Genomic DNA, 27,544 nt, shown 5'->3' with positions numbered 1-27,544 from the left:
ATATAACTGACAAGTTTAATTATTTAAATAAAGAGAGGATTATACGTAGCAGTGTAGACAAATAATATAGCTTAAAGCAAGGAAGGAAAAAAATACTGCATTACAGAATAAATTGACTGATGGTCCTAATGAAAGCCCTGAGTTATCAAGAGCGAAAATACTATCTTTAAGAGGGTTGAAAAAAAAATTTTCTTACAAAGCTACAAACACACATTTCAGAAAATTTACTATTCTAAAATGGTTAATTTCTTTGAAAGTTGCACTTCTTCAAGAGGTATACTTTACTAATCTGGAAACATTTGCAACACTTTAATCCCCTTTAATATTGAACAAATGAAATATAAATTACCATATAAGACAAAATAGATTTTCTGTAGCTCTTAAGAATTTACTTTGTATGATTCTCAATAATCCTAAAGATATAAATTCCTTCAAAGCTGAAACAAAATGGTGTACTGATACAGCAGTACATTCTGCAATTATGGCTTACTTGCCTACTAATATGGGCACTAAGCAAATTACAGCAGGTCCTCAAGTAACATCCTTTTGTTATACCATTGATGGGGGTGGGGAGTGAGTAAATCAATTCCCAGCCAGGGCCATTGTATGTGGAGTTTGCTCATTTTCCCCATGTCTGCATGGTTATTCAGGTTTCCTCCCACATCCCAAAGATGTGCATGTGTCTAAACCTACCAGTGTCTAAACTGTCCCAGTCTGACTGTAGAGGTGTGTGTGTATGAGAGCAAACTGCAATGGAAGGGCATCATGTTCAGGGTGGGTTCCAGCCTTGCTCCCAGAACTGCCAGGATAGGCTCCTGCCACCAGACCTTGAACAGGAAGAACGGGTTAGAAAATAATTATTTTATTTGTTTTTATTTGTCTTTCTTAAATACACGTATAGCTCACACTTATTTTAATGTTTAATATTAGAAGTGATTGGGGTCTTTACTTAGATTTGGTGATGTTTTTGTGACCAGAAATATACTGCAGGAACCTAACTCTTGTTTATATCAATTAGTCTACGGTAAAATTGGTTTCATTACACATCATTTCACATAAAGTCAAAGCTGCAGTTTCTAAGAACCTATCCACAATATTAAGTGAGAACTTACTGTGCTTACCTTGATCTCTAAAGGGTAGATAAAAATATTTCCCATTCCACAAGATTATTGAAAAGAATGAGACACTGTATGCATAGAAAGCACTTCATATAGTGCCTGGCACAAAGCAAGGCAACACTCAACAAGTGTTAGCTATTTTTTTCTATTATTAAACATGCACCATATAACGATCATAAAATAAATTCAACAGAGTAAGATTTAGAAAAGATTATATTTAATACATACACACACACAAATATATATCCATTAAAAAAAATTACATTTCATGCAAAATTATAAATTCTATTCTAATTAACACCCAGATTAGATATCATTTGAAAGCTGCTAGTACTTTACTGAAATGTCTGTCTATCTGTTACAGATGCAAAAATCAGTAAAAAGTCTAGATTCTGATAGAAAAAAAAATGTGGAAGTATACTATACCTCATCAACTCATGTTCTTCTACTTACACTGTTCAAATATGGAAAGTCTTATTCTTTTGTCTACCTGTTACAAATTCAACTAACAAATGTTTGAGTGCTTTAAAAACATAAGACATTGTAATATCCTAGCTGGATCAACAGAAATTAGAAAATGATCCTACTTTTTCTCCCCCTATACTTCCCTGAAACCAGGAGAGCTTATTTTATGCTAACATACTGACGTTAACAATATCTTCTTAGGAAAAAAACAATCTATTTAGGCTAGAGTTAAGATGTAGATATTTAATTTCACATTTTGTCTATCATACAAAGTCCCTTCCATGAAATAATTTGCATCCAAAATAGTGGCATTTGCTACTGAGATGAAGCAAAGGTTTAATCACTGGAGAGCATTCACAGAAAATTAAACCAGTGAACCTAAGACCTGTTCAACAGTGGGGTTTCTCAGTGTTTTTTTCCTTCCCCAAGCAAATCTATACAACAATTTTCCAAACTGTACTTATATTACACTCATTCCCATGAATCACTACTCAGAAGCACAAAAATAAACCATTTTACAGCCAGAGTTGACCAAACATGCTTTGATAGATCCAGGCCAACCAACTGCAAAGCTTCTAAATATGTACCCCCAAAGACCTATATAGCACCAGCCTGTGGCTCCAGCATATTCCTTTCCTTCCTATAGGCCTACTTCTGGCTTTTGAGGAAAGACAAACAAAGCTGTCAGTTGAGTGGATCAAACTCCCAGCAGGGTAAATTTTAAAAGATTGTCATATAAATACCTTCAAACAAACATCTGATGAATAGAAATGAAGGCAATTTAGTTATAAAAGACAATACAACAAAAATTCAATATATTTTAATTTTTTAAAGATCAAAAGAATAAGAAAATACTCAGATGTGCTCCTTTCATCAATTATAAAACAGCTAGCCTAAATAGAGAATATAGCTCAAAGCCAAACAATACCATGCAGAGGGCTGTTTTTAATTTTCTGTCTCATGTTGATTCTATTAAATAACATGCTTCTGAATCCTTGCCGTGAGGCTCAGTTGGTTGGAGCATCGTCCTGTGCTCCAAAGAGATGCAGGTTCAATTCCTGGTCAGGGCACATACCCAGGTTGCTGGTTCGATCCCCAGTTGGGGGAGGCAACTGATAAATGTTTCTCACATGGATGTTTGTCTCTCTCTTTCCCTCTCCCTTCCTCTCTCTCTAAAAATCGATTTAAAAAATCGATTAAAAAAACAAAAAACTTGTACACAAATGTCCATAGCTGTATTACTGGTAATACCCCAAACTGGAAACAACACATATGTCCCTCAATAGGAGAATAAACAAACTCTAGTACATCCATACCATAGAATACTACTCAGCAATAAAAAGGAACTACTAATATTGATATATGTAACAACATGAATAGATCTGAAGGGCATTATGCTTACTTAGCAAATCTCAAAAGGTTATATATTATATAATTCCATTTATATAAAGCATCCTCAAAATGACAAAACTAGAGATGGAAAACTGATCACTGGTTGCCAGGGGGCAGGGAAAAGGATAGGGATTCAGGTGTGTTCCCAAAATAAACCAATATTTTTTAATTTATCCAGTAAACATTAACTGCCCTTGGATTTTCAAATTTTAACCCTGTCTCCAGTGAATTATCTAACTTTCCCCCTAACTAGTTGATTCACTAAATTAGTAGCAGCTACTAAGGCAAAACATGAAGATGAGGTACTTCTGTCTGAGACATCAAGATATTCTTACAGGAACTCTGAAAAGAAGAGTAAGTATACAAAGTTAAGTTAACCCATAGCAACTCCAATCTTAGCTGACTAAAAGAAAACCTAGCTGTCAGTATCCAACATACAAAGACTATGTATAGGAGCGAAAAATGGCACACTGATAGTGGATGTTAGCTAAAAATAGTCAAATGGACTAAACATTACTGTATTTTCTTGATTCTAAAGCTCATCAATTGATTTAAAAAAAAAAAAAAAAGCACACCTTTACTTGCATAATAGCTTTTTGAGAAATATTACCCTATTAAATGGACACAACTTCAAAACATTAAAAGCAAAAAAAGCATTTCTCTTAGAATTGACAAAATAGGGGTTTTATGAAATACCACCAGTGTGCCTAACCAACACCTATCATTTGGTCCAAATTTTTCTAACTCAGGTTGGACCAAAATATTCCTCCTGGACCTTAACGTATCCTCAAATCTGCCATGACTTCTAGAGGTAGTCAAAGATAAAATTTACAAAAACCAATTGCTGAAAGCTAATAGTAATAATTTGCAAAGATGTGGTCAGAATACAAATGTGCGACTTGCAACCATAACAAGCCTGAGCTCTATCCAAAAGAAAAGGCTTCAAAGATATTGCAGGGCCAACAACCACAGAAACAATTTGCTAACCTTCAGTTCCTCGTGGGTATAATAGTACCTACCCTTATAGAGTTATTGTAAAGATTAAATATAAAACATTCAGAACAGGGCCCAGGATGCAATAAGGACAACATAAAACACATATTTTAGGAAATACCTATGTAGGTAGTGGTGGCAGCATCTTGGTTCCCACTCAGAATGCTGCAGCAGATGTTTCTCATTAACCTGGTATAACAACTTCTATGAGAGGTTCTTGCCACTCACCGTTTTTGGCTCAAACTGGTAAGAAAAGGAAACCACCAATTGAGCCGAATTATAAACAAATTTATAAGAAGCAGGAAGAGTCAATAAATTTAAGGCAAAGGCCAATACTAATATGAAACTACTGTTCTTTATAGATTTAGAGACCTCTAATAGCACCACCTCACATCTGTACAGTATGTTATAGTTTTAAAGTACTTAACACATCTCATTTGACCCTCACAACACTCCTATGAGGTCCTTGCTATTATTTCACATTTTATAGATGAGGGAAATGAGGCTTAAGTGACATGCTGAAGGTCACACAGCCAGCAAGCAGAAGAGCTGAAACTTAAAACCTCCCGAGTACTCTACCACAGCTGCCTCTCCAAATAGGGACAAGTTTTAAAATGCTAAAACTACAACTTTCTGAAAGCCATCCTCCATATCTCAGCAAACCATTAAAACAGCTTCAAGACATATTAAAAGATTAGAATAAATCCAACAATTACAGGACCTTAAGGACCATTTATAATTGTAATCTCTCATTTTACATACACTCTTATGTAAAGGAAATGTTTTTAGTACTCAAGATATGTCTGGTAGCATTTGTAATAGATAGGAAAGGAAGTAAAGGCTAAGTGAGTGTTAGAAAGTTTTGGCTATACTTTTTTTTTAATCTAGAGAAATGATATCAAATTTATGAGTGGTACCTGGTGGATGAAAAAATCAGAAGTCTCCCATTTTCGGTGTTATACATTTAGCACTGAAATGTTATACATTTAACAAGGGTTATTATACAATAATCCCTGCACTTCTTAAAATAAGTATGTATTATAATTATAACCAGAAAAAATAAGAAAGGCTATCACAATAACTCAAAGGGGATGCAGGGGAAATGATAAAAGCTTGGATTACAAACTCTACAGGAGCAGGAATCTGACCTTATTTACCATTATATCCCTAGTACCTTGTACAGTGCCTAGCACATATTAAGTGTTCAATAACTGTGTCAGAATAAATGAAAGAATGAATGAGTGAACAAATGAACATCCTAAAAGCTCAATGAAGAAGAAACATTTAGAAGTAAAATATGTATTTGCTGATTAACATAAAGGCCAGGAACATGAAGAAATCAAAGACAACCTTGAGTTTCATGGACTAGTTGGCTAAGTGAATGATAAGCCGTTAATCAAGATAAGTAAAACTAGAGTAAGAATAGGGATATGGAAATGCAAAGAGATCATGGCAAAATGCTAAAGAATCTGGTGGAAATCATTAAGTTTCAAGAACCAGTAGGGAGTCTAGGCTGAAGATGCAGATTTGGAAGTCAACATATGAAGCATATATCAGAGATCAGAGCTACTACACACTAGTTTATGGACTCTCATGCTCTTAATCAATAGCAGAATAGGATATGCATATCAAAATGAAATAAACCCCCTATTCTGGTGTCCTGATGCCCAACCTGATCTTTGCCCCACTAATTCTTAAACAGAGATTATGAAATACACTTTATGCTTTAGAGTCATCTTTCATTTGCTTTCTATAGGATACAAAGGCCCACAGTTTTATTTTCACTATATGCTACAGACAGAATTCTGGGCTCACAGATCCAAGGAAGATCAGAAATTCAATACATGTTGCATTATTTACTATAAACATACAAAATTTATATACTTGTTTTATTCAATATTATTCACTGGGGAAAAATCATAAAATAATGGTTTGCCACATTCTACTGACTTTTTAAAGTTTCAGTTTGAAACTTGAAATATTTTTGATAAAACAAATGTTTGATAGAGCGCTCTTTATCAATAGACAGTGTTTTTACAGATGTTTATTCTCATAATAGGACAGGAAAAGTTATTTTGGGACACTTCTTTCCTCTTATTCCAGAATTACAACATGATACTTCCAACAGTCCTTACCTATGCAAGTCTCTTTTCCCCTCCAATTCATTCTACCTATGAATTGGGGAAACTTGGGGGGAAGGGGGACCCTTCCTATTTTGTTTCAACTCTACCTCTCTAAATTCATCTGTGATATCTTAAACTGACCTTACTCAAAACTAAGCTGGAAATGTTAACAAATGGATTAGGCTAGTCTCATAAATGCAGAAACATACAACATAAGGTTAATTTGTTTCCATGCTTTCATTCACGTTATTTTTCATACCTTCAGTGTTATCCTTTTTTCCCAACATTTATCCAAATAGAGGTCACAGATCAAATCCTCCTCTAACCACATCACTACTCATCTATTGTCTCCTTTCTTTGAATTTACATACTACAAATTGAGTGGCCTTCAAAAGTTAAATGTTTTCCTCCATGTTGGAAAGTTTCCCGAACAGAGGTGTCATATCAAAGTCTGTAACAATAATGAGCACACAATTGGCATTCAATAAATACTTACTAACTCAATGGTAGGTCTGAATATGTGTATCTTAGATTTTTGGCTTCCTAATCGTCCTTTGCCTCCACATTGTTGTATACCAGGAAAAAAATGTTATTTTGCTTTTCATTTTACTAGCAAATATTAGACCATCTAGAAAAATTGGGGGGCCAGGAAACATTGACATCAACCTTAAACTTAAATTTATTTTACTTTTTAAATGGCCACGTCTATCATCTCATTTCAGGAAGAAACACCTAATTATTAAAACAATGGAAAAGAAACACTTATTTTTGCTAAGTAAAAGAGAAAAAGGCAATTGTTACTTCAGAATTCTTGAAAGAGCAATGCAAATTCTCTAGGTACAGAAAAAAATTAAGCAAACTCTAAATACAATTAGATTACAAAATTAACAATCGTAACAGTATACTTACATTCACTGTCGAAATGTGACACACTACTTAAAACATAGGGAAGAATATATGAACATTTTGAAAAAGTCTGGTCACCCAGCCAGATTTTTCTAAACCTATTTCAAGAAAACAATTTAAAAACAACAACGAAAAGCTTAAATAGTATTTCTCTGAACCTAAACTATATTGCACATGGTACCATTTAGGGATATATATGGAAAAATGATCAGTCATTCCATGAAGCTCCTAATGGGGGACCTCGAGAAGTTAAAGAATTTTAGCTTTAGTTATATAGTTAATAGACTTGGCAGTTAAGTTAATGCATGTAGAAAGCTATTGTTCCAGGAACCTCTGTGCCCCAGAAGGACTGTAAGTGATCAAGATGGTATCTGAGCCATTGTGCTCCAGGGAGAGAACCGCTGTCTACTGCCAGGACACAGCCAAAAAATCACCCCTCAGCAGATGAAGGGATGCTAGAAAGAAAAAAAAAATCACTGAACTGCCGCTTTTATCTGATTAACTTTTTCCCTGAATTCCAAACCCCTTACCTACTTTTCCCTGAATTCCAAACCCTTTATTTACACTTTTCTTCTCCTTATAATATGATATGTAAGATGGTATTTAGGGTATATAACCCACCATCTTCTCAGATCACCAGCCATCTGAATATAGCACCCATAAAGATTTAATCCCTGTCTCTACTTATTGGTTCTGGTAGTGACAAGTAGCACAAACGTCAGCATTTCCAGTTTCACTCCCACTCTGTCCTCTCCTCTTTCAGTAGATGCTAAGAAATGTGCTTGTTGATAAGTATCTACTCCCAACCTAGTATGAATAGAAAAATCTCATGTAACTCTACCAGAGTAAAGAAAGAGCACATGACCAAGCAAATTAACTGAAGCCAGAAAGTGGGTTATTTCACAACACTTGCCATTCAGCCTATCTGGTGATTTTGTGTTTATTTTCAAGAAACTGACTCCAAGGCCACACTGAAACTAAACTTTAAAAAAAAAAAAAGGCTAAGAATGAACTAAATTATTGAATCAGAGTTAGAAGAGATTCTAATGATTTTAAAGATGAGAAATGAGATTTGAATTAGGTCACACAGGTATTGGTAGCAAAGGCTAGAACTAAAGCTTCTAATTCCTAAAAGAGCAACACGTATATTTACTGAGTGGTAGGCACTATGTTAGACTAGTGCCCACTCTTGCATACTATGATACTTCCCACAGATGTTCAAAAACATTTAAAACATTAATTTAAAACTTACATTTACTCTAAGGAAACTTCTGTATTAGGACAAGACAGTATATACATCTCTAACAAGCATGTTAAAATAAGCAGGCAGAGAGAAAAAATTTTAAGTAGGAAAGAATTTGGAATTCCAAATAATTTATCCTTCCTGTCTTGGCTATAAAAATGTGCATGTTGTTGTTTACAATTAAAAAAAGTAAGACCATCAAAAGACATCTCTACCCAAGTTTCATGAGCCTATAGTTTCAGAAAAATGAGCTTTAACCTGTTGGGAAAATGATCTCTTTTTGTCACATCACACTAAAGAATTAGCTCTGTCACAGGGTTCAAGTAGAGCCATCTGAGGACAAAAGTCTAGGCAGAAAAAGAAACAATACTGAAATTTGATAAAGACCCCTCAGGAATAAGGCATTTAGCTGTTTCAATGGCACCTTTCATCTAAGGATCTCAAAACAAATGTTATTTACATTACCAAGAATCAAAACCATGGCCATGATACCCAGTAAAAAAACATATCAATGACCTAGAGGGAATTCAATACTGTAGTTCTGAATCAGTCCTCCGCTCTAAAAAACTAGATCTAGTTTTATGTAATAGTAGTGTGGTATAATAAGAAATATATATTTGGTCTTTGTCCCTAGTTCCTGGTACAGAGCTCCTAAAACCCTTGGAATTTCCTGAGGGATAAGTCCCTTTTGTTATTCATAAAAAAAAAAATCCCTTTCAACCATACCTGAGTTTATGCTAATGTGGTGACTCTTGGTGGGCTCCAAGATAGTTTCAGAATGGAAGCTGGTTGCCTTAGGAACCAAGCACATGAGTAGAAGGTTGGAATTTTTATACCCAGTCTCCAATCTGGGAAAGGGAGAGAGGCTGGAGACTGAGTTAAGCACCAATGCCAGTGATTTAACCAATCATTCCAAAGTAATGGAACCTCCAGAAAATCCCCTAACAAAGCAGTTCAGAGAGCTTTGGGTGATGAGCACTCCGAGGTACTGGAGGTTGGTGGCCCAGAGAGGGCATGGAAGCTTCCCATACCTTGCCCTATGCATTTCTTACATTTGACTGTTCGTGAGTTGTACCCTTTATAATAAACCTGTAAACATAAGTAAAGTGTTTTTCCCAATTTTTGTAGTCATCCCAGGGAATTATTAAATCTGAGGGGGGGGGTGAGAACCCCCCAAATTTGTAGCAAAGCCAGAATTTGTTGCAAAGTACAGGTGGCCCAGGACTTGCACCTGGCACCTACAATGGAGACAGTCTTGCAGAACTGAGCCTTTTAATTTGTAGGATCTGAAACTAACTGCAGGTAATCAGAACTGAATTGTTGGACACTCAGTGATACAGAATTGGACAACTCGACAATTGTGTTATTGGTGGAGGTGGAGTTCTTGCGACATCACAAGGAAAAGAATTTCCTGAGACTTGAAAAGGGAGGGTGAGTAATAAACCCCTGGGTTTTCAATGTCCCATTTCCCTCCATCCTGCCATCGAACATGTCTTCAGCAGGGCCAGAATAAAGACCACTAACCATAGTTTCTGCTTTATATTAAAGTCCAGTCCAGTCCAGCATCCTGCATGTGAAGTCCGCCAGCCATGGGCCATGCACCTGCTAAGGCCACATGGTTACGGAGAGAGAATGTGCGAACCCACGGGCAGGTGCGGGTTACAGGGCAAGAGAAAAAAAAGAAAGGGGGAATTCTTTGTCTGAGGATTTTAACCAGGAGCTTCTTCAAACTAACCAATTAACTTTCCAGGATTTCCCGGGGTTCTGGGTCCACCCCTTAACCAATCCACAGTTCCCCAGGCTAGTTTGAGGACAGGTAAGCACCTCTCCTGCACCACCCTGACTTCTACTGTGCATGTGCTTATCTCCCCCTCTTATGGGGGAAGGGAGGGGTATTAATCCCCTTGGAGGAACAATGCTGTGTGAAGCTGTAGCTTCCTTGTGAAACTTCCCAGGTGACCATGCTTACAATGTCTGACTTTCCTTCCTTCATTAATATTAACTAGCTAATTACAACGGTAAGAATGGTGGTGTGGGAAAAAACACACACACCAGTTCATTCCTAGTCTATATTTAGAAAGCTTGGAGATACAGATGGATTTGTTGACATAATGGCATATCATTATGAAGACCCAAAAATTTAAGCAATGTTGTCAGAATAGTTACTATTAATAATAATTACCATTAATTTTATGAAATCTATGTGCCATCTTTGTGCCAGGCATTAAACTTAAGATAAGTTATTTCTAGTATATACAATTCTAAAATGTAGATACTGCCCCCAATAGATGTGAAAATTAAATCACATTAAATTTGCCACTGCATATGACAAGTGGCAGAGCTGAAGACTAAACCTAGTTTTAACACACAAATTCCTGTCCTTGATATTATAGCAAGCTTTACTTTTTATTAATTATATAAAATTATAAACTCTCTAACAATCCTTGAGGATAACAATCCCAAATTATGCCCTTGAAAGACTTTTCTTAAGAGATGCTCTGTTGAAAAAATAATAATATAAAACCTCTAAATTTGGATCTGCTCCAGAGTTAACTAAGTTCTTCAACTTCTTTCCTCTGTTTCTACTCACTCCCTTAGTGATCTCATCCAGGCTCCTGGCTTTAGATACAATCTATGACAACAACGCCTACAGGTATATCTCCAGTAGATCCTTTCTTCTGAATTCTAGATTCATAAACCCAGCTACCTATTTAGCACCTCTACTAAATCTAATAGGTATCTATAATGTAGTATGTCCAAAACTGAACTACTGTACTTTCCCTCCCCATTTATTCCTCTTTCAAGCTTCTGCATCTCAATAAACGGCAAAAGCATTCCTTCCAGGAACTCAGAGAAAAAACTCTGGAGTAGTCCTGAACTCCTTCCTTTCTTTCCAAGCACACATCCAATCTATCAGCAAACCTAGTTGTCTTTACTTGAAAAATATATCCAGCCCAGCCAGGTGTGGCTCAGTGGTTGAGCATCTACCTAGGATCCAGGAGATGCAGTTCGATTCCCAGTCAGGGCACATGCCCGGGTTGTGGGCTTAATCCCCAGTCGGGGGCATGCAGGAGGCGACCCACAGGAGGCGACCCATCAATGACTCTCTCATCACTGAGGTTTCTATCTCTCTCTCTCCCTCTCCCTTCCTCTCTCTGCAATCAATAAAGATATGTTTAATATATATATATGTGTATATATATATATATATATCCAGAATCAGACCATGTGTCACCATTTTCACTGCTACCCTTAATGTAAACTGTGACCTTCTCTCACTTGGATTACAGCAATAGCCTCCTGCCTAACTGCTATTTCTACTTTTGCCCTTGCCCAATCCACCACCAGCCTATTACCAACACAGCAGCCAGAGTAATGATAATGTCAAATTGGAAATCAGATCATATCACACCACTGCCAAAACCCTCCAAGGCTTCCCATTTCACTCAGTGTAAAAGCTAAAGTCCTGCAAAACACCAACAGGACAAGCAGCAACTGGGAGCTTATTAGAAATGGGCCCCACCTCAGACCTACAAAAATACAACCTGAATTTTAACAAGAACAACCTAGGTGAACATTAGTTTGAAAAGTATTTGCATAAAGCACCACAATATAAGCACCCACCCTCCCCAACCCTTGGCATTCCTCAGGCAAGCTTCTGTCTCAGGACATTTGCACTTGCCATTTGTTACTGCTGGAATGCTCTTTTCTTATATCCTTTCACCTCTTTCAAGCCTTTATTGAAATGTCACCTTATCTGTAAGGGTGTCTGTGAATATTCAGTCCCTCCCCTCAATATGTCCTATTCCTCTTTCCTGCTCTTACTTTTCCATTAGAACTTGAGCTGCATTTTTACTTATTTATCTTGTCTAGTCTATCTCCCCATATAATATATAATATAAGCTCTATGAAGGCAGAGATTTCTGTCAGTTTTCTTCCCCAGTGCCCAAAACACAGTACCACTCAATATTTTTAAAGGCATAAAACAATAAACAAATAGGGTTTCTTTTCAAAACACTACCTAATAGGTTGTGTAAAATGGCCCCTTACCACGGAAACTGACATTTTCTCAGCATCACATATGACAAATCTACTTTTTAAAATATACTGCGCCCCTACTATGTAATTAGGCACTGTAAACACTACTGTTTATCCATGATTAAGCACAGAAATTTAAAAATCTGATTCACAATTCATGACAGGACTGTATCATCAAAAAGTTGCAGAAATAGCCCAGTCGGCATGGCTCAGCGGTTGAGCACTGGCCTAGAATCCAGAAGATTGTGGTTCAGTTCCTGGTGAGGGCACAAGCCCAGGTTTCCGGCTCCATCCCCAGTGGGGGGCATGCAGGAGGCAGCCAATCAATGACTCATCATTGATATTTCTATCTCCCTCTCTCCCTCTCCTTTTCTTACTCTGAAATCAATACAGATACATTAAAAAAAAAGTTGCAGAAATAAAAAACGAGTCTTTGAGTGAAAAGAAGAGATATGCCTACAGCTCTCCACAGTGCAATAACAATCCTTTATATCAGCGATTTTCAAACTTTTCCATCTCATGGCACACATAAACTAATTACTAAAATTCTGCAGCACACCAAATGATATATTTTTTGCTGATCTGACAAAACAAACAGGTATAATTTTGATGTACCAAAAAAAACAGTAATAGTAATTACCTACTCTTTTTGCTCCAAAGTAACTTTATAAAAAATCAGGTGCCTATACTTGTATATAAGGATTTCTGGTACCAAGAATTAACCAATCAGATGCAACCTTATTATGCGACATGACCAATAAGATGCAACTCTATTATATGACCTATATATTTATGGTTCAAGACAGGTCATTTATACCAGATGGCTATTGTGCTGGCTGTTGTCATTTTTTTATTTGACAATCTAAAGGGAAAGAGATCAGTGCCCCTGACTATATAGTCAGGTATTGCATGTTTTAAAAATTCTTGCAGAATCCTGAAACATTAATCAGAAAGAATATATGCACCCCTATGCTCATAGTAGCGCAATCTGGAAACAGCCCAAGTGCCCATCAGTAGATGAGTGGGTAAAAAGCTGTGGGACATTTACACCATGCACTACAACACAACTATAAAGAAGGATATCGTACCATTTGGGACAGTATGGAAGGACCTGGAGAATATTATGCTAAGCGAAATAAGCCAGGCAGAGAAAGACAAACATCACATGATCTCACTTATATGTGGAATCTAAAGAGCTTAATAAACTGATGAATAGAAATGATTCAACGATATGGAAGAATGGATGGGAATGACAAATCTCAGAGGGATGGAGGAGGGCAGGTGGATGGAGGGGGAGATTAACCAAAGAATTTATATGCATATATGCACAACCCAAGGACACGGACAATAGTGTGGAGAGGGACTGGGGAGGAGGGTGGGACAGAGTGGAATGGGTCATTGGGGAGAAAAAGGGACATCTGTAATATTTTGAACAAAAATTTTAAAAATTTTTAAAAATTCTTGCAGCACACCAGTTGAAAACTACTGCTTTTTAATCAACAAAACAGTCCTCCATACAAATTTTCTTATCTGATCCTCAACAATCCTTTGAGGTCTGTGTAAAGCAAATAACAAGAAGCCCATTTTAGAGGTGAGAAAACATACTTTAACCTTCAAAACATGACAGTAATAATGTCAAAACTGGGAATGAAGGCTGGATTTCTATGATATCACACCTCCTCTTGCAAATGATACTGAAAAAGACTACAAAATCACACAGCCATATATTATGCTGACGATACTAAGCTTTCCCAAACCATTCAATGTCTATGCAGAATGGGAACAATCGAATTCAGTTCAACAAAGTCACAATCTCAACTTGAGGAATAAGAATTCAAACTGCTTCCTATGGCTTGTAAATCTAACCCAGAGTCCAACGACATTTAGGAAGAATTTAAGAAATTAGTTGTTATAAGGCACATCAAGAAAGTTCTTATTAAGCTGTGACAATGGCTAGAAAAAAGAGAATAGCAGAAAGGAAGATAGAACAAGTGAATTGAGAACTGAACTCTACAGAGGAAGGAGTCAGGTTATATCATTATTTTATACTGCTCTGAGTGCCTAACTGATGCGATTTCGCAATAAAGAAAAAAGACATACCTCCTCAAAATCCCAGCACAACAGCTTTCCTTTCTTTGCATAGATGAGGATGAAAAGTTGTAATCCAAAATGTTTCCCAAAAAGTTAATTTTTTAAAAAGACATAGAAATAGAAGATCCATATGAAAAGAGATCCAATCTGGGAGGATGGAGACTGTGTCTTCTAAATCTTGTGATCAAGAGCAGCTGTTCACCAAGTGTCAGCATCTGAAGAAAGTGCTAACTGTGGCTGTGTCTTCTGGAGAGAGTAATACCTGCTGGGACAAAGGAGCAAGAGAGGGAGAAAGAAATACTACTGAATGCAAATGGCTGGCTGGCAAACAATTACCAGTCGCTAGTCTCAAAATTTTTCAAGTTGATATTAGTGAACATTAAAAGATCAAATGGAGGTAAATACAAGCGGGCAAGCCAACTTCAATGGGGTTATCAATGACAGCAGCAATCAAAGATACACTTCAGCCCTAGCTGGTTTGGCTCAGTGGTTAGAGCGTCAGTCTGCAGACGGAAGGGTCGCAGGTTCAATTCCCACCAAGGGCACATACCTCCACTGCAGGTTTGATCCCGGGCCTCAGTCGGGGTGTGTGCAGGAGGCAACCAATAGCTGTGTGTCTCTCACATTGACGTTTCTCTCTCTCCTTCCCCCCACCCACTCTCTCTAAAAAGCAATGGAAAAAATATCGAGTAAGGATTAAAAAAAAAAAAAAAAAGGTGCAGTTCAGCCCTGGCTGGGTAGCTCAGTCTGTTAGAGTGTAGTCCCGATAAGCCAAAGTTCCGGGTTCAGTCCCTGGTAAGGGCACATACAAGAAGCAACCAATGAATGCATAAGTGGAACAACAAATCTATGTTTCTCTCTCTCTCTCTAATCAATAAATAAAATTTTAAAAAACAAACAAAGGTAAACTTCAGCAGGTGATCCAGGTCTCTGATTAATAATAAAGAAGCAGTATAGTAAACAAAATATAAAAATCTATCTCATGTTTTTTACAGCAAGATGATGATCATATCATACAACCAAACAGACAAATAATATTAGGTAGTCTGGCAAAAAGACCAAAACAAAGATTGTATAATGACTAAAGAGGATGACTATATCAGCAGAATATATAGAATAATCATACAAAAATATATATGTAGGTCTGGCAGAAAAACAAAGTTAATGTGGAAAGGGAAGGACATCAAAGTTAATTTGACACATTAGGTGTTTTTGTGTACCCTTGTTAAATATCTTACAGAATTAGGAATCTATTATATTTTGGCAACAAATTAAGGCAATGTTTCTTAGTACCTGCATAATCACTGCATTTCCATCAAACTACAAATTACAGAATACAGAGTGGGGCAAAAGAAGGTTTACAGTTGTTCATATGGAAAATAGCCAGGCTGGGTGTGGCTCAGTGGTTGAGCATCAACCTAGGATCCAGGAGACTGAGGTTCGATTCCCAGTCAGGGGCATGCCAGAAGTGGCCAATCAATGACTCTCTCATCACTGATGTTTCTCTTTCTCTCTCTCTCTCTCTCTCTCTCTCCCTCCCTCCCTCCCTTCCGCTCTCTGAAATCAATAAAGACATATTTTTAAAAAAAGAAAATAAATTAATAAACAATATAAGAATAAACTCTCATACTCACAACTATGTAAACCTACTTTTGCCCAACATTGTATAGAGTGAGTTGAAATGAAATACAATGAATGGGATTAATAGCAGATAAGACCATGCAGAAGATTAGTGCATGTAAAGACGTAAGAAGAGAAACTATCCAAAATAAAATCTGGAATACAAGAAGTCTGAGAAAAAAGAGCAGAGCATCAGCAAGCTATGGAACAATCCAAGGAGCTAATAATACATGTGTAACTGGAATGTCGAGGGGAGGGGGACAGGATTTGAAAAAATAATATCCAAAAAATTTCCAAACTTGATGAAAACTACAAACCTATAGATCCAAGAAATTCAAAAAACACCAAGCACAAAAACCTGAAGAAAATTAAAACTCCATCAAGGAGTAATCAAAATCAAATTGCTAAAACCAGAGACAAGAAAAAAAAAATCTTAAAAGCAGCCAGAGGAATACAGAATGGGAGAAAATATTTAAAATCATATATTTGATAAGTAATTATTATCCAGAATATTGAAATAATAATTGAACCACACACAAAAAAACAAGCCAATAAAAAATGGGCAAAAGGCAAATCGACATTGGTCCAAAGAAGATATATGAATGGTCAGTTAGAACATGAAAGATGCTCAACATAAGTATTTATTAAGAAAATGCATGTCAAAACCACAATGAGATACCAACCTCATACTCATAAGGATGACTACTATTAAAAAATAAATAACAATGTTGGCAAGAATGTGGGGAAACGAACCCTTATGCACTGTTGGTAGAAATGTAAAATGGTACAGCTGCTGTGGAAAACAGTATGGCGGTTCCTCAAAATTTAAACCATGAATTACCATACAATCCAGCAATTCCACTTCTGGGTAGATAGCAAAAAGAAATGAAAGCAGGACCTTTAACAGATATTTGTACACCTATGTTTATAGCAGCATTATTTACAATACCTAAAATGTGGAAACAAACCAAATGTCCATCAACAGATGAATGGATAAGCAAAATATGGTATATGCATATAGTGGAATATTATTCAGCCTTTAAAAGGAAGGAAATGACATATGCTACAACATGGATGAAGCTTAACAACACCTGTTAAGTGAAATAAGCCAGTCTCTAAAAGACAAATACTGTATGATTCCACTTATATGAAGTGCCTAGAGTAGTCAATTCATAGAGCCAGAAAGTAGAATGGTGGTTACCAAGGGCTGGGGGGAAGGGAGAACGGCCAGTTATTGTTTAATAGAAACAGAATGTCAGTTCTGCAATATGAAAAGAGTTCTAGAGATAGATGGTTGTGATGGTTGCACAATGATATGAATGTACTTAATACCACTGAACAGTACAATTAAAAATGGTCAAGATGATAAATGTTATGTTGTATGTTTACCAGAATTTTTATAAATTAAAAGAAAAATAAAAGTCAGCCAGAAGAAAAGAACCACACATTATGTACAGAGATAAAGATGACAGCCAACTTCTCATTGGAAACAATGAGAAGACAGAAGACAGAGAACTGAAAGAAAAATATTGTCAACTTAGAATTCTATAACCAGTAAAATCAGCTTCTATAAATCAAGACAAATTAAACACTTCTTCAGGCATACAAAAGCTGAAAGGATTTATCGCCAGTAAACCTGCACCACAAGAAATGTTAAAAGAAGTCCTTCACTCAGAAGGAAAATGTACCAGGTAGAAATCTGGAACTATAAGGAAAAATGAAGAGCACTGAAAATAATAAGTACGCATACCATACTTCACAGAGGCTATTATTATAATAAGATAGCACATACATCTGCATTATTAAAATAAAGAAAAAAAGCACTAACAAGAATTTTCATAATACAGACAGCTTCCCAAATGCCTGTCTTAAAAAAACAACAACAACAAAAAAACACCTTAAAGGGATTTCCCATCACAATATTCTTATAAATTACAGTCACTATTATCTTTTAATAAAAAGAAGTCCCAGCCCAGCCGGGTGTGGTTCAGCGGTTGAGCATCAACCTAGGATCCAGGAGATCGAGGTTTGATTCCCGGTCATGGCACATGCCCTGGTTGCCAGCTCGTTCCCCAGTCGAGGGTGTGCAGGAGGCAGCCAATCAATGGTGACTCTCTCATCATGATGTTTCTCTCTCTTTCTCTCCCTCTCCCTTCCTCTCTCTGAAATCAGTAAAGATATATTTTTTTAAAAATTAAATAAATAAAAATAAGTCCCAATCTACAAACTATTTGACCAGTAATAGAGATCTTTTTGGTTCCAGCCCAGTGTTTATTACACAAACCCCTTTAAAGGGCTAACCTACAATGAAGTTGCTTGGGATGAAGTATGATGGTGGCTAATATATAATATATTATCTATTTTCCATTACCTCCAGGGAACCCCAAAGTTACTTAGAAGTAAGCTATAAAGACAGCAAAGATTGTTCCTTGATTTCAAGAAGTCTGAAAAACATTGTTTCAACGGATTGGGTCAGGTTACCCCAAACTGGCAAAAGAAGAAAACTTTTGCCAATTCTGCCTGAGGAAAATGAATTTATCAAAGTAAAGGTGTCAAACAAATAACTGTAAAACAAAGCTTCAGGGTTGGATGCCAAAATAAGAAAAAGAAAACACTAATATTTAATGCCATTCTATTACAGTCTAAATCTCAGAGGGAATGTGGTAAGAATAAAACCTCTGTAATATCACTGATGCCAAACAGATTACAGAATGGGAATTCTGCCTACTATCCCTCTGAACACATGTAAACATAATTCAGACACTCAGAGATTCCTTAAGACCACAAGCAGATCTTATAATCCAACTTCACGGTGAAAGATGACTTGCAACTCTCAAAAAGGTAACCGAATGGTACACAACATAATTCAAGGTATTTCTCTAACAGAATTCTAGAAGGCTACTTACTATTACCCCATCTGGAACAAAATTCTTTACTCCTTAATGACAACAGGAAATTTATGTGACTTCAGTCTTCACTGATGAATACTATGCCAAGACAAAGCAGCATTCTTTCAGCACTTAACCCCAAATAAGCCACTGGATAACTTTCAACATAAAATAAAACTTATTGAAAAGAAAACATATTAGTTATATACCCAAGAGAATTTAAAACATGTTCAACAAAAACTGATACACGAATATTCACAGCAGCATTATGCGTAATAGCCAAAAAGTGAAAACAACTCAAATGTTCATCAACTGATGAATGGATAAACAAACAAAATGGATTATTATTCAGCTATAAGAAAGGAATTAAGTACTGAAACACACTACAATATGGAGGAACCTTAAAAACACTTAAGTTAAAAAAGCCAGAAGCAAAGGCCATGTATTATGTGACTCCATTTAAATTAAATGTCCAGAATAGGTAAATCCACAGGAACAAAAATCATACTAGGGTTTGCCAGGGTTTTAGAAGAACTGCTTAATGGACACCAGGTTTCTTTCTGGAGTGATGAAGATCTTCTGCAATTAGATAGTCGTGAATGAACTAAAAGCCTCTAAATTGTACATTTCAAATGATTATGAATTTTGTGTTATGTGAATTTTACCTCAATACAAAAAAAGAAATGTTTCCAAGTATTAGTTATCTAATGCCTGTAACTCCCACTACCTAACGAAACACTATGTTCATAAAAATCATTCAAAAATACTTTTAAAAATTTAACATTCTGGGCCCTGGCCAGCTAGATCGGTTGGTTAAAGCACTGTCCTGATACACCAAGGTTGTGGGTTCTATCCCCGGTCAGGGCACATACAAGAAACCACCAGTGAATACATGAATGAGTGGAACAACAAAGTGATGTTTCTCTCTATATATCTTTCTCTCCCTTCCTCTCTATCTCACTCTCTAAAATAAATAAATTTTTAAAAATAAAGTAAAATTTAATGTTCTGGAAAAGACAAAATTGTAGATATGGTAAACAGATCAGTGGTTGCCAGTGATCTTTTAGATCAGTGCTCTTTTAGATCAGTGAAACTATTCTATGTTATACTGTAATGGCAAATATATTAAAAGTTTGTCAAAGCCCATATAACTCTGAAGCACAAAAAATACACAATGTATGCAAATTTTAAAATAAATCATTTAAGAAGTAAAGGAATCTCAGCATGGAATGTAGAATGTTACAAAACAATCTAAATTTACTGCAAATATGAAACAACCTCACAAAGGAGGTGGAAGAATATAGTGCTGACCTAGGTAATGCTGGAAATGAGTGGAGTCTGTAAGACTAAGGAGAAAATGAAGGATCCACAGGCACTGTACTCAAGTTAATATACTTGTTTCTCACAGGGGCACAGACTAACCATTCTAAAACCACTGCATATGTATACTGGAACTGAAGAATTCAATGAAAGGTCAAATTTCTTACTGGTAAAGTGGAGGAGGCTAAAATGATCAATGTGTTAAGGAATCAGAGTTGGAGATATCAGTATGAATTCATGTTTAGCTTAATGTAAAGACAAATGGTTACATACAGAACTATTTATGGATATATGTATACACATAGGTTAATATATACACATATATCTCTTCACTACCTCACTCAGAGGGCCTAAAAGCAACAAAACTCTAGTAGCAATTAGCACACTTAGCTAGCACCCAGATCTTGGTTTCTTTTTTTTAATGTTTTTATTGATTTTTTTTTTAGAGAGAGGGGAAGGGAGAGGAATAGAGAGATAGAAACATTGATGTGAGAGAAACATCATCGATGGGCTGCCTCTTGCACATCCCTACTAAGGATCCAGCCCACAACCCGAGCATGTGCCCTGACTGGGAATCAAACCGTGACTGCTTGGTTCCTGGGTAGACACTCAACCACTGAGACACACCTGGCAGGGCCCCAGATCTTGGTTTCTAATACCATTTCCAATAAAAGGAACTAGGGCTCCTTGGGAAAATTACCAATTATAGGATTGGAGCATGATACATAAAAGATAAACCTGAAGCATTTTGTGTTGTCAGAAAGAAAAGTGCTCTCACACACACATAATCATCAGAGTATGTCAAAGGAAAGGGATACGGGAACCAACTGAAAAAGTTCCCAAGCCCTAGCCGGTTTGGCTCAGCGGTTGGAGCGTCGGCCCGTGGGCTGAAGGGTCCCAGGTTAAATGCTGGCAGGGGCACGTACCTCAGCTGCAGGCTCGATTTGGGGCACGTGCGGGAGGCAGACAACCAATGTCTGTCTCCCACATCGATGTCTCTCTCTTTCTCTCTCTCTCCCTGAAAAAGCAATGGAAAAAGTATCCTCAGTCTGGCCAGCATGGCTCAGTGGCTGAGCATCAACCTATGATCCAGGAGACTGAGATTCAATCCCCGGTGAGGGCGCATGCCTGGGTTTCGGGCTCAATCCCCAATAGGGGGCATGCAGGAGGGAGCCGATCAATAACTCTCTCATCATTGATGTTTCTATCTCTCTCTCTCTCCCTCTCCCTTCCTTCTCTGAAATTGATAAGATTTTTTTTTTTTTTAAAGTGCCCTCAGGTGAGGATTAAAAAAAAAAAGAAAAAGCTCCCAATGATCAAAGCTGGAAAAATTTGAGCAAAGAAATTTATGTAGATACTCCACCCTTAAGGAGGTGAATCAGAACTCATCACTCATTAAATGTGGGCTATGCACAGTGATTTTCTTCTAGTGCACAGAAAGGGAAGAGCAAAGGGGTAACTTTACAGTGAAGAAAACACACACTACCTCAACCTAGGTGATAAAGGTTAACATTAACACTGATAAGTCATATCAATAATATGTACTCTTGATATGCAGTAAGAATGACACTTTACCTCTGTGGTCTTCCTTTTAAAAATCACATTATATCAATCTAACCCTTAGAAAAACATCAGACAAATCCCAATTGAAGGACACTGTACAAAAATGCCCGATCAGTTATTTTCAAAATTGCCAATGTCATTAAAATCAATGAAAAATCTGAGAAATTGTCACAACCAAGAGGAGCTAAGGAGACATGATTATTAAATGTACTGTGGCATCCTGAATGGGACCCTGGAACACAAAAAAGGACATTAAGGAAAAAACTGTGGAAATCTAAATTAAGTACAGGCTTAGTAATAATATCAATATTGGTTCATTAATTATGACAAATGTACCACACTAATGTAAGATGTTAATAAGGGCAACTGAGTGTAAGAGAAACAGGAACTCTGTACTATCTTCACAATAATTCAGTAAATCTAACACTGTTCCAAATTTAAAAGTTTATTTTTAATTATAAAATACTTATGATCTATTGCATGCCTGAAATTTCACTCAGTGTATCTGGGACATAAAAGATGCCTAAAACATGGTCTTGGCACTCAAGAAGCTTGTCGTCTCATTGTGAGGTAAGACAAACACTCATGAAACAAGTATAAAATACAAAAATAAGAAAATATGAGGGAAGGCTTCATGAAGGGGATAAAACTTGAGTTGTGTACCTTAAATACGCTTCAGAGTAAAAAGAACAATAAATTGGTACAGTTACAACAACCAGAAGGGTGAAGAAATAAGAAAAAAAACTAAAACAAATGAAAATATTTAGCCCTGAAAAAAGTGAAGACTTAAATGGGAGACATAATAGCAGTATTCAAATACTTGAAGGATCAAGTAGCACTACTAAGAGTTACATCATATACCCATTTAATTTACTAGCTGAACTCTGATAAAATGTGACCAACACTCAAGGACATAGAGAGTGACAACTGTTCAGTAGAGCCACAACAGGAAATGCCAATTTGGAAAGAGGAAGCAGGTGGCTTAGTTGTTCTCTACAACTTTTCACAGGACAGTGTACATATGACCCTAATGAAGCAAAAATTTAGATTCAAATACTGCATTTATTAGCCACTTACCATGTGCCAGGTGCTTCCTTATATATTATCTCATTTAATATTCACAATATATCTATAAACACTTATTAATGTAAGAGAGGCTTAATGTAAAAATACAATAAACCCTGCAAGGACGCAGGAACACATTAAAATTATCCACCCTCTCCATTCTGATAGGGATTTGACAGCTGTTTTAAAAAGCAAAAATAGCAAAGCAGGGCATGGCTCAGCGGTTGAGCGTTGACCTAGGATCCAGGCAATCGGAGTTGGATTCCCGATCAGGGCGCATGCCCGGGTTGCGGGCTCAATCCCCAGTCGGAGGCATGCGGGAGGCAGCCGATCAATGACTCTTATCATTGATGTTTCTATCTCTCTCCCTCTCCTTTCCTCTCTCTGAAATCAATAAAGACATATTTAAAAATATATATATATATTTGAGGGTCTGCATATCTACATAGTAATTTCTTTCCTCTTGCTCCTTCCTTCGGTCAAGCTCAGTGGCTCAGTCTGTAGGGTACATAAGAATGACAATACAATTATATATACAAAAACATGCACACTATTTAAGCAATGTAAGGGATTTTCAAGTATAGCTTTCATCTTATGTGATTTACGTCTCATGCACTACTACCTTTAGAACCGAATCCTGGGAATGAGGTGCAACCCCAGTGCAGGCTTACTCCATATAAGACAGCACCATGGAAAGGAGGTAGAGGGGCTGAATTCTATTACAACATGAAGAACACTCTAACAATTAGAGCTATCTAAAAATGGCATAGGCTACCTCAAAGTAATGAATTTTCTGTCATCAAAGATGTTTAAACAGAGGCTGAAAAATCACTGAGAACACTTTAGGAGAGCAACTGGGTAAGAAGTTAAGATCTCTTCCAAGTCTTAGATTCTATAATGGGTAGACTTTAAAAACCTGACAGAAAGAGGACAACCTAGTTAAGAACAACACAATGAAAAAAGACAAAGGCAAGAATGACATCGTATGTGGGAAAGTTCAATGCAGGAGAACATAGGAACTTAGAAGCTCATTTCCACCTGCCGATCTTTGCACTTTCTGTTTCATCTGCCAGGAAACCTCTTCCATCTTTTAGGCCACAACTCAAATATCCTCTCCACAGTGAGGCCTCCCCACCACCCCAATGAATCACTCACTTGTCGTATCAGCTTGTTTTATTTTCTTCATAGTTCATGTCAGGAATCAGCAAACTTTTTCTTTTCTTTTTTTAATATATATTATTATTAATTTTAGAGAGAAAGGAAGGGAGAGGGAGAGAGAAACATCAATGTGAGAGAGAAACATTGGCCGGTTGCCTCCTATACGAACCCTGACCAGGGATCAAACCCGCAACCTGGATATGTGCCCTGACCAGGAATCGAACAGGTGACCTTTCGATGCACAGGACGACACTCAACCAACTGAGCCACACTGGCCAGGGCAGAAAATTTTTTCTACAAAGGGTTAGCCTACAGCCCACAGGCCAAATTCAGCTTGCCCCATGTTTTTGTATGGCCTATAAGAATGGTTTTTACATTTTTAAATGGTTGAAAAAAATCAAAAGGAATATTTTGTGTGTGGGAAAAATACATGAAATTCAAATTTCAGTGTACAAAGTTTAAGTAGGATATAGACAACCTTGTTTATGTACTACTGTCTGTGGCCTTTCTGCACTAAAAGCAACAGAGTTTAGTAGTTACAACAGACACTGTGTAGCCTATAAATATTTACTTTCTGGTCCTTTACCTAAAAAGTTTGCTAATCACTGATTTTTAGCATTACCTGAAATTATCTTGTCTATTTGCTCATTGTTATCCTCATTCTCACATATACAGAATTTTAAAGCTCAATGAGGGCCAGGGACCTTTGTCTGCTTTGTTACCCCACTGTAGCCTAGTACTTTTAAGAAATCCTGGAACAAAGTAAGGTCTTAATAAATATTTGATGATTAAATTAATGAGTGATCCATAAATGCCACGCCGATGAGTTCAAACTTAAGTCCTCAGCCATGACAGGTTTTGTACATACAAGACAGGCATAAAAAACTCTAGTGCAGAAATGGGGAAATATTCTTGTACAAAACAGCTTAGAATAATGATGGTCATCAACTAGTCCAGACCACTGGGTTTCTTCATCAAATTGTAGTTTTTGTTTGCTCATATAAGATTCTCTCAACTACTTCAAGGTGTCACAACATCTGTCAGCTGACTGTGCTTCTGTTTACTTTATGATGCAAATACTCTGAGAAACTTCATATCCTACTCATAGTACATGGTACCAACACCATACTAAATCTTAATAAATGTTCATAATTATAACAAATCTAGATCATGTACTAATGAATTTTTAATATCTAAAATTTTCCTATGTTGCTGATCAGCAATCTACTCTGTAAACAGCTGAAAACTCTTTAGAAATTAAAAGGTTACCGCCCACAGACCAGAAGCAGCTTTTTAATCTTTCTATACTAGCCAGAGAGTGGGTATGTGATTTCAAAAAACACAAGCCAACTCTGTTGGTAGATCACAAGGTATTGTTAAGTTAAAATCATACCTATGAGCATCTTTTATTACGACGCTAGTAAAACTACCGCCTACTCACAAGTGGAGTCTCACTTTTTAAAAATTCCATTTTTCAATTACGGTTGACAATATTATTTTATATTAGTTCCAGGTATACAGCATAGTAGTTAGACAGTTATATAATTTACAAAGTGATCCCCCCATAATTCAATCATCCACCTGGCACCACACATAGTTGTTACAATATTATTGACTGTATTCCCTATGCTGAACTTTACATCCCCATAACTATTTTGTAACTACCACTTTGTACTTCTTATCCCTTCACCTTTTTCACCCACTGGAGTCTCATTCTTCTAATATCCAGTGGAGAAAAAACTGTATCTACCTCCTGGAAGAATCTTGTCTGTAACACATTAACATTTTCATAAGGGTCTTTCCTCCAGGCTTTGCAACAATTTCTATACACCGGTATTTCAAAGACAAGGACTTAGTTAACCAATCACTTCCAAAATTTAAGATATTGGTCAGAAAGCATAAACAAATCAAAGCTTCATTTTATTTTAAAGCAGCCACCTGCTATTTAAGCCCTGAATGCCTTTTCTTTCTTTAATAATTAGCTAATTTAGGAATTCAGACCTTTCATAGACATGCTTATGGTACAGGTACCTCTGATGAATATGTCAGATTTACAGCATCCATTTTGGATTAGTATCTGTGTGTTCATCTTCCTTTCCTCTATGACAAGTCAGGTTGAAAAGGCAGCCTACAAAAGCATTGGGTAGGATCTACCAAAACTATGTAAGGTGTCACCAAAAAAGGGGGGGGCGGTTGATTAGCCAACAGCTCAAGTGGGCTGCTTCAAGAAACTCTGCTGCAGATTCACCTAAGGGATCCTCACCATCAATGCTGTTAAGATATGAACCAAACCAACCTCTGGCTAAGACTACACACACTTTTGCTTAGGCTGAAAATGGGGGTGTTGCAAGCTGTAAACGGATTCCTGGCGCTTTAGGGAAGATGCGCCCATTTTCCTTTCTGGAAGGACTCATAAAAGGCACTCCGAACCCAGCCAGCCTAGCTCCCCACCTTGCACCACCTATTCTCCCGATCCCAGTCCAAGAGGTTCCCTCCTCCCCTTAAACGACAAGTTCAAAATCAAAACAAAAGGTGCAAAACTGGTTTCAGGTGGCAATGGCTGAGCCCTAGTGGCCAACTTCTGGGGACGCCAGGGCGAGCGAGGACTCATAGGACCTTAGATGCCCCCCCTCACCACCACCGCCACCACCACCAGAGCTGGCTCCCAAACAGTCCCTCGGGCCTCAGCCTAACTCCTCACACGCCCCTCCCTTCCCTCAGCCCTGGAGACCGGTGCTGGGAACGGAGAGACAAGGGGTGTGGGGAGAGAAACCCCAGGGTCAAAATGACAGCAGGATCAGCCCGGGGGAAAAAAGACCCGGCGGGATCCTGGGGGTCGAGTCCTAGGCCCCGGGCTTAAGCCCCAAACGGGGGCGATCGAGGGTCCGAGTCGCGCCAGGGCGTGAGGGGGAGGCCTGGCCCGCGTCTGCAGCGCTGCCAGGCCACGCTCCCCGCACTACTCTCACCCCGGGCGAAGGGGCCGTGAGGGGCCGCGGCCGCAACCAGAGTCCGGGGCGGGGGCACTCACTCACCGGCACGGAGGGGAGGAGCAGCCGGTGTCTCCGCCAGCGCGGTCGCTCAAGCTCAGGCACCGGCTCCTGCCGCTGCGGCCGGTGCACCCGGTCCATCCCCCCCAGCCAACCCCCCTCCCGACCCTCCCCCCACGCCACCTCAGCCGCCTCTGCCGCCGCAGCCGCCGCTGCAGCCGCCACCGCCGCTTCAGCCCCTGCGCGGGAGCGCGAAGCGGCTAGAGTAGGCGAGAGCGCGTGCGCCCGCCGCTGCCGCCCACAACCTCCGCCCCCGGCCCGCGGCGCACGCGCGAGGCAGTAGCGGACGCGCGCACGCAGCAGGGGGCGGGAACTGGTTCCCCCCCGCAGGCGTGGCCCCGCCCCCAGCCCGCGCGCCCACCCACGCGGTGGCCAGGCTCGCGAGCTCTGCCGCTGTGGCTGTCGCTGGGCGGCCCAGGTGGGTTCGTCTCGGCCAAAGCTCCAGAAACCGTGCTCCAGAAACCGAGCTCCTCTGGCCTGGCCCCACTTTCTGGACAGAGAGGGCCCGAAGCAA

At 38.2% G+C, this 27,544-nt stretch overlaps 1 long non-coding RNA gene across 2 annotated transcripts; it reads right to left on the bottom strand.

The window, feature by feature from the left end:
- On the bottom strand, nt 1-27,130 carry LOC148091436 (uncharacterized). 2 transcript variants are annotated; one of them, XR_015715713.1, is made up of 3 exons: nt 27,016-27,130; nt 14,379-14,631; nt 1-827 (listed from the first exon to the last, which is right to left on the bottom strand). It is a non-coding gene; the product is annotated as an uncharacterized LOC148091436 (long non-coding RNA). The 2 variants fall into 2 exon arrangements; XR_015715712.1 differs by lacking the exon at nt 1-827 and adding an exon at nt 2,225-4,211.
- Between the last annotated feature and the right edge of the window lie 414 nt (nt 27,131-27,544).

The sequence above is a fragment of the Miniopterus natalensis genome, chromosome 15 (assembly GCF_054644295.1).
Source record: "Miniopterus natalensis isolate mMinNat1 chromosome 15, mMinNat1.hap1, whole genome shotgun sequence".
Lineage (NCBI taxonomy): Eukaryota > Metazoa > Chordata > Mammalia > Chiroptera > Miniopteridae > Miniopterus > Miniopterus natalensis.
This window is presented reverse-complemented; position numbering and strand designations above follow the sequence as displayed.